The sequence below is a fragment of the Athene noctua genome, chromosome 1 (genome assembly GCF_965140245.1).
Source record: "Athene noctua chromosome 1, bAthNoc1.hap1.1, whole genome shotgun sequence".
In the NCBI taxonomy this organism is placed as follows: domain Eukaryota; kingdom Metazoa; phylum Chordata; class Aves; order Strigiformes; family Strigidae; genus Athene; species Athene noctua.
The window spans coordinates 12258395-12264757 of NC_134037.1; positions in this window are offsets into that span (position 1 = coordinate 12258395).

The following is a 6363-nucleotide window of genomic DNA, read 5'->3' on the forward strand; positions in this document are numbered from 1 at the left end:
CCTCCTGTGCGCCCCTGTGCCTGGTCCCTGGCCGTGCACCCTGCTTCCCACCTGGACAGATGTTCCCATGGTGGTGGTTAATCACCTCTAAGACATGCTGATGTGCCGACGGCACAGGTTGGTCTCTGCTCCAGCCTCGCACCAGCTCCGCCCCTGTGGCACAGGAGCACAAACTTACCTGGGGTAGGGGCTACACCAACCCCACTCCCAGGTGGAACTGGGCAAAGGCCTTCTAATGAATGCGTGAGAAGGTCTGGGATGAAGGATGAGACAGGATGGGTGGGGAATCAATGGGTGAATCAACGCTATGACAGCAAAAGCTGAGAGAGACTTGTACCGCCTGGAGGGATACGGCAGTGGAGTGACTGCACACAGCCCTGAGACAGCCAATATCTGCGGAAATGGGTAAGTGACCTCGAAATGCTAAATGAAGGATGATAATTACAGCAAGATGCATCCTTCTGGTTAATGAGGAAGAAAACCTGTATGTTACATCATATCAAATTCACAGCATAGTCACAACTGGTAGGAAGAGTAAACAATAAAACCTGAAGTTAGCCCAAGAGTAGCATTCCTCAGAGACCCTCTGAGTCTGGGGTCCAGCTCACATCAGCTTGATTAAAAGTAAAAACCTGATAGTATTTTTCACAACGCTGCAAATATTTGCTCTAACTGGTAGTTACTGAAATTGAACTAAAACCTCTGATGCAGCCTAACCTGGCTCTCATGACTGCTCTGCTACAGCATCTGCTTCTTCCAACACCACATCTTTTTTGCATACGTAGGAGTATTAAACCTGCTTTGGCAGAATTCCTGGAGCTATACGTGCTTACTCAAATTCTCCATGTAGCAGAAACACCTAACCCAAGTCACTTGGCTGTTCAAAAGTGACTGTGTTGAAGCATACAGTTAATATGTTTCATCTGGACTGAACACTTCTGTATTTTGATTAAGTTCCTTCATTTTCTTCTTAATTTTGAAATTTTAACCAGCAGTACAGCACTGGTTTGTGCAAAAACTGATAGCTAACTTCAAGAGTACACTGTATATTTGGTACAGTCAGAGAGAAATAGGCACCACATGCCACAAGGAGAACTTTTATTAAAAGTTCTATGTGAGTTATTCAAGCATCCAGGAGTCTCTATCCAGGACAGTAAAGGAATACACAGAGAAAATACAGGAGTCCTTTGATAAGAGATTATACCTCATTTGACCCGGAGTCGTCACCTCTCCCAGGCGAATAATGGGTCTCTGTGGGACTGCCAGAGCCAGCTGTAGGATTAAAACTATATTTTTATTCTCATGGCAGTCATGGAGGCACTAAAAAGGCGTGAAGTATCACAGCCCCTATTTTGCGGGATGGCAAGCAGCTGTGAAGGGTCCAACTTCTCGTCCAGGATCAGAGGGTTTGCAGCTCAGGCATCCAACCTGCAAGTCTTGGTCTCAGTGTTTCCCCAGTGAATGCACTGAAGAAAGCTCCTTCCCTCAAGTGAACACAGGATCAATGGAAACCCCCCTAGAAGAGCCAGGCTGACTGCCAGACAGAAAGTCAGCAAGTACCAAGAAGCAGGTGCCATGGACATAGGGGGGGTCTGTCCTCCCTGTGCTTCTTCCTTTTCCTCCAAAGCTCCCGGCCACCTGTCTGTATGTTCCTGTGAATCATGATACTCTTCTCCCCATGCTCATTTTTGTGCCAGGGCAAAGCCCATTCCGTGCTCAGATTATTTAGGGTCACAGAGGTTGAGGGATCACACACTGCAAACCAGTGTTAGTCACTGCAAATGAGCTGTCCTGAGTTTACCACATGGGTAAGTGAATCACAGAAATGCAGGAGAGTCTCTCCCTGGGCAAGGAAAATAAAACAAATGAAAAAAAGTGGTTATTCGTGTGAGTGCTTTGAGAAATACCTGTCTAGTCCATAAGCCCTGAGACTGGTGGGCCAAAATTGTTGAACAGTGAAAGTACCAGCTAGTATTATTATAACAAAAGACCTCATTAAGAGAGAGTGAGTCAGTCTTTTCTTGTGGGCAATATCCATGTAATTTCAGCCAAACCCCACGGAGGCTAATGGGAAACCCCTCTATAGATTTTGAAGCACCAGCCCCCGAAATCCAGTTCTGAGGCTCTCTGTAATGAGCGTGCAGGATTCTACAAGGCCCTCACACACAGCATCAAAGAAATGCAGCTGGTTTTATTACAGCTGTTTATGAAAACTATCGCAAAAGTGGCATGCCACTGCCAGCTGGGCTTCTGCCAAAGGAAGCTCTGCTAAATTAGGTTGAGAAATATTTGGTTAGTGGCACAGACACATTTATATATAGTTTTCAATGTCCACCCAGAAGTACTCATTAGCAGGACACAGGAAAAGGGGATGGAGAAGAAGACAAAAAGCCACCAAATTCTTGGGAGAGGCAGCCAAGCTGATTCAGTATAAAGCCAACACTGCAGCTACACTGACACTTGGACCATTAAACACCGCATTGTTTAAGCTGGAAAAAAAACCTCGGAGTTTTTGCAAGAAGGCTTATTCTTGTCCAAATAAGCAAGGTCATCCCTTCCATCAGAGCATTACATGGGGGAGAAGAAAGGAGATCAGAGCAGACATCCCCTCAGGCTAACTTCACACTCCATGCCTTGGTGTGGGCCAGGGGGGAGCCTCCTTTGGTCTCTCACTTCCTGGGAGTGAAAGCCAGGAGGCAGATGGAGTAGCTCAGAGATGTCTGACTCACTGCAAAGGCAGCAGGACAGAACAAGCAAAATCAGATATCACTGTGCAAGCATACTGGGTGGGTTCAGGTGATCCTGCTATAAATCACAGTCAGCATTTGAAAGGGTCAGAATCAATTATTTCTACATCAGTGCAAAAGGACATCCAAACCAAACTGCACGGGATTCGCCAAGGCACAGGAGGAGGTGGGAAGGGAGTTAAGTGTATTCCGTGCCACCACCCTGAACACAGAGTGATGCTTTTGGGAATGAGGGACCGAAGTGTCTGGGCACCCAGAAGATGAGCCAGCATGACGACTGGATGCCGAATGTTGCGGACTGGCAGACAAGCTTTGGTAACGCAAGGTTGAAGGTCCAGCCTGATTCCTCTGCAGACTTGTTCTTACACTCGATATTAAGGAATGGGCAGATTGCTCTTTTGTTACTGCATGTAGTTAGAAAGAGGAGGATGTGGTGTGAGCCATGGATAATAGAGGCACTGGTCAGAGAGACTTTAAAGGGCAAGGAGCAGAGAAGCTTCAGGCTACCGGGGAATGAAACTGCAAACCTTCCTGGTCTCTGCAGTCTCCAAATACACCACCACCAACATTCTCCTAACCTCATCCTGGCCCTCCCAGGACAAACAATCCTTCCTCTTCCATCCCCAGGTTTTAGGCCACCGATCAAGACCTCTCGTGGCCAGCTCGCCATTCTGAGGCACCATCCATGGGAAAAACCCAGACAATGAAGGGAATGTCTGTGAGAGTAATTCAAGCCCTTACCAGACACCATCACTTGTTTTGGGTGCATCTGCCACCTCACGCCAGCCAGCTTCTGGAGCAGGCTCGATCTAAATGCATTTAACATCTTGTAACTACCCCATGCATCAGAAGGCAACCTCCTTCCTCTCTGTCCTGTTCAGCAATCGCCACACAGACTCAGGGCTTTCACTCAAAGCCGTGTCTAAACGTTATAACCGAGAAGTGGAGCACACAAGGAGCTGTGGGTTTCCCATTCCTATAAGCCCCTTTTAGTTAACTGATCTACTGAATAGTGGGGGGAAAAGAAAGTTTTCCCTCCGGCACAAAAGCAACAACTGAGAAAACAGCAGTCATCAGCAGGGAAGCCAACTCTCTGAAGCCAACCAGAGACAGCACCCATTAGCAATGAGCTGTCAACTCCACGACCCCAGTAGGCAGGCAACTGCCTGTACACTGAGAGCAATCTCAATATTTGCATATACTCTAACCTCCCACCATGTATTAGGGAATGTACTCCCCTTCTCCATCCCAAGGTGTCAGGCTGTAACATCCTCAAACAAGTTTGTCAGCAGGTGAAGTCACTGAGATGTGATGTGTGAACCTATCCAGCTTGATGCCACGGGTATGACCCAGCCCGTCTCAAGGACCTCAGAACAGAATCAGCTTTTTCTAACCCCACCCCATCTGGTCACAGACCATTAATAAACCATCTAAGGACACATGGCACCTGGGTTCAGAAGAGGCAGTCATCTGCTCTGCAGGCTCCACCGCTGCTGGTGGGCAAATACGAGGTGAGGACACACAGTGACAGTGGCCACATCCTCACACACTACTGTGGGTAGGTCTGACAACTGGAAAGTCAGGCAGGCAGCGCCTGCTGCTGCGTTATGCTCACATTCATCAGGGGATAAAGAATGATGGCTTCTGCTGCAGAACGCAATGAAGAATGGTGGCAGTTGCCCAAAAGCAGGAGTTGCCGTCCCTGCTCCCCCCTTGCCTCTGGTGGTGGCGGAAGCAGAGGGCTGGATTCCTCCCCTGGCTGTGTTTCCCCTCTTCCCATGGCAGGACACAGTTCAAACCAGCCCCTTATCCCTGGGGAGCCTGAGTTCAATTGGGCTACACTGCTGGAAGCCCTTGATCCAGTTCTGGGAAATCCCCACAGCTCCACTGTACTGGGCAGAGGCAACCAACTCCTATCATCCCCTGAGCTCAGGGCTGCCAAGAAACTCCTTTCCATACAAGTCTCATCTGGCTTTTCAGCATGGAGCTCTTTTGACTGAAACCACAATACTTAGCATGCTTCAGTGATCAAGCAGAGGGCACGGGAATGTCACTGAAAACACTTGGCTTCCAAACGCAGCATTGTTCTTCCCTTACCCCATTCACAGATCCCAACCAGAACATCCCGATCAAGCTCTAAATGTTTTCTAGCAAATCCAGCAAGAAGTACCACAGCTACCATCTCCCCCAACATACGTGTGCCCACGCTGGCATGAAGCCCCTGTCACACAACCCCACCGGTGCCTCACCACTGCTCCCAGGAGTGGAAGTGCTCCTCGTAGAAGTGTTTCCCCCCTCCTCTGTGGCTGTAAGGGTCCATCAGATGCAGCCTTGGCCAAACTGGCCCCTGCTACAACCGAAATCAGCCGAGAGGTTGGCTGACCAGCCATGCCCACTGTGCATTTCCCAATTCCCAGTGATGCCATTACAGCTGGATGTCACAACCTGCCCACCAAGCCCAGGCAACATTTTCAGCCTCACGCTCTGCAGGCTCCAGCGCCAAGCATCTCTGTCCCAAAGCCCATCCCAAAAGTCTCATCTCCAGTGTTCTGGTTGTGTTAGGTTCAATACGTGGCTCGGAAAGGCCGCTCTCCCCCCACCCCTCAGCAGCAGCCTCCTCTCCCACCCAGGAGCTGCTGCTCTGGCACAGCCACTCACCAGGCACCCCTGTGCCCGCATGACTTTAATTTTGCATCCTTTCCCACTCCGTCTCGCCTTTCGCCCAGCCACCCCATGCGCCAGCAGCCATCTTGGCTGTGGGGCCCCATGGGCGCCATCTTCTGCCCATCGGCCCCATCCTGGGGAGAAGAACATGGTGGCCATGGCCCATGTGAGGGAAAGGCGTCATGGTAGGAGTCATTCCTAGGAAGGCTGCATGAGTAATTTAAGAGAGGGGGAAAGAAAGTGAGCTAATTAAAGACATGTGATAAAATCACAACAGTTTTAGCCACATTGCATATCCAATTAGGTCTATTAAGCCTTTGGGCCACAGCTGTGGGAGGGGATCCTGGGTCTGGCAGAGGTGGGCCAACACGCACCAAGAGCCTCCTGAGCAACTCGGAAGCACCAGTTATGGCTCTTTTTTGGGTACCCCCCACCCCAGCAATCCTGGGGCAGCACAGGCCATGCCTGCAGGCTTGGCCGTATCCCTTATCCATCCAGCTGCTCCACGGACATGCGGTGCCCATCACTCATGCAGCCAATGTGTGCTCCTGCAGCTCCCAGAAGCTGTATTAATTCTTAAAAACTGCTTTTTTTTTTTTTTTTTTAAATAACATTTGTGCACACATTCAGTTGCATTGTTTATAGCAAACACTTCAACATGTGCTGGCACACAGACAGGAGGAAAACAAAAAAAAAAAAAAAAAGGACAACTGAATTGACTGGAAGCAAACAGGAACTCCAGCCCTGGCCCTGTAAGCAGGGTAATAACATTCAGCCCGTGGTATATTTTTTGCGGGATGGTTGCCTGCCTCAGTTTTTGGTATCTACGGTGAGATGTGCAGAGACCAACCCGCAGCAGCGCTGAAGAGCTCTAAAGTTGTTTTTAACTCGAGAAGAAGGGGCAATTTGCAGGAGGGCGCTTCTTTTCAAGCAGCGCTTTTTGTCGCAGACC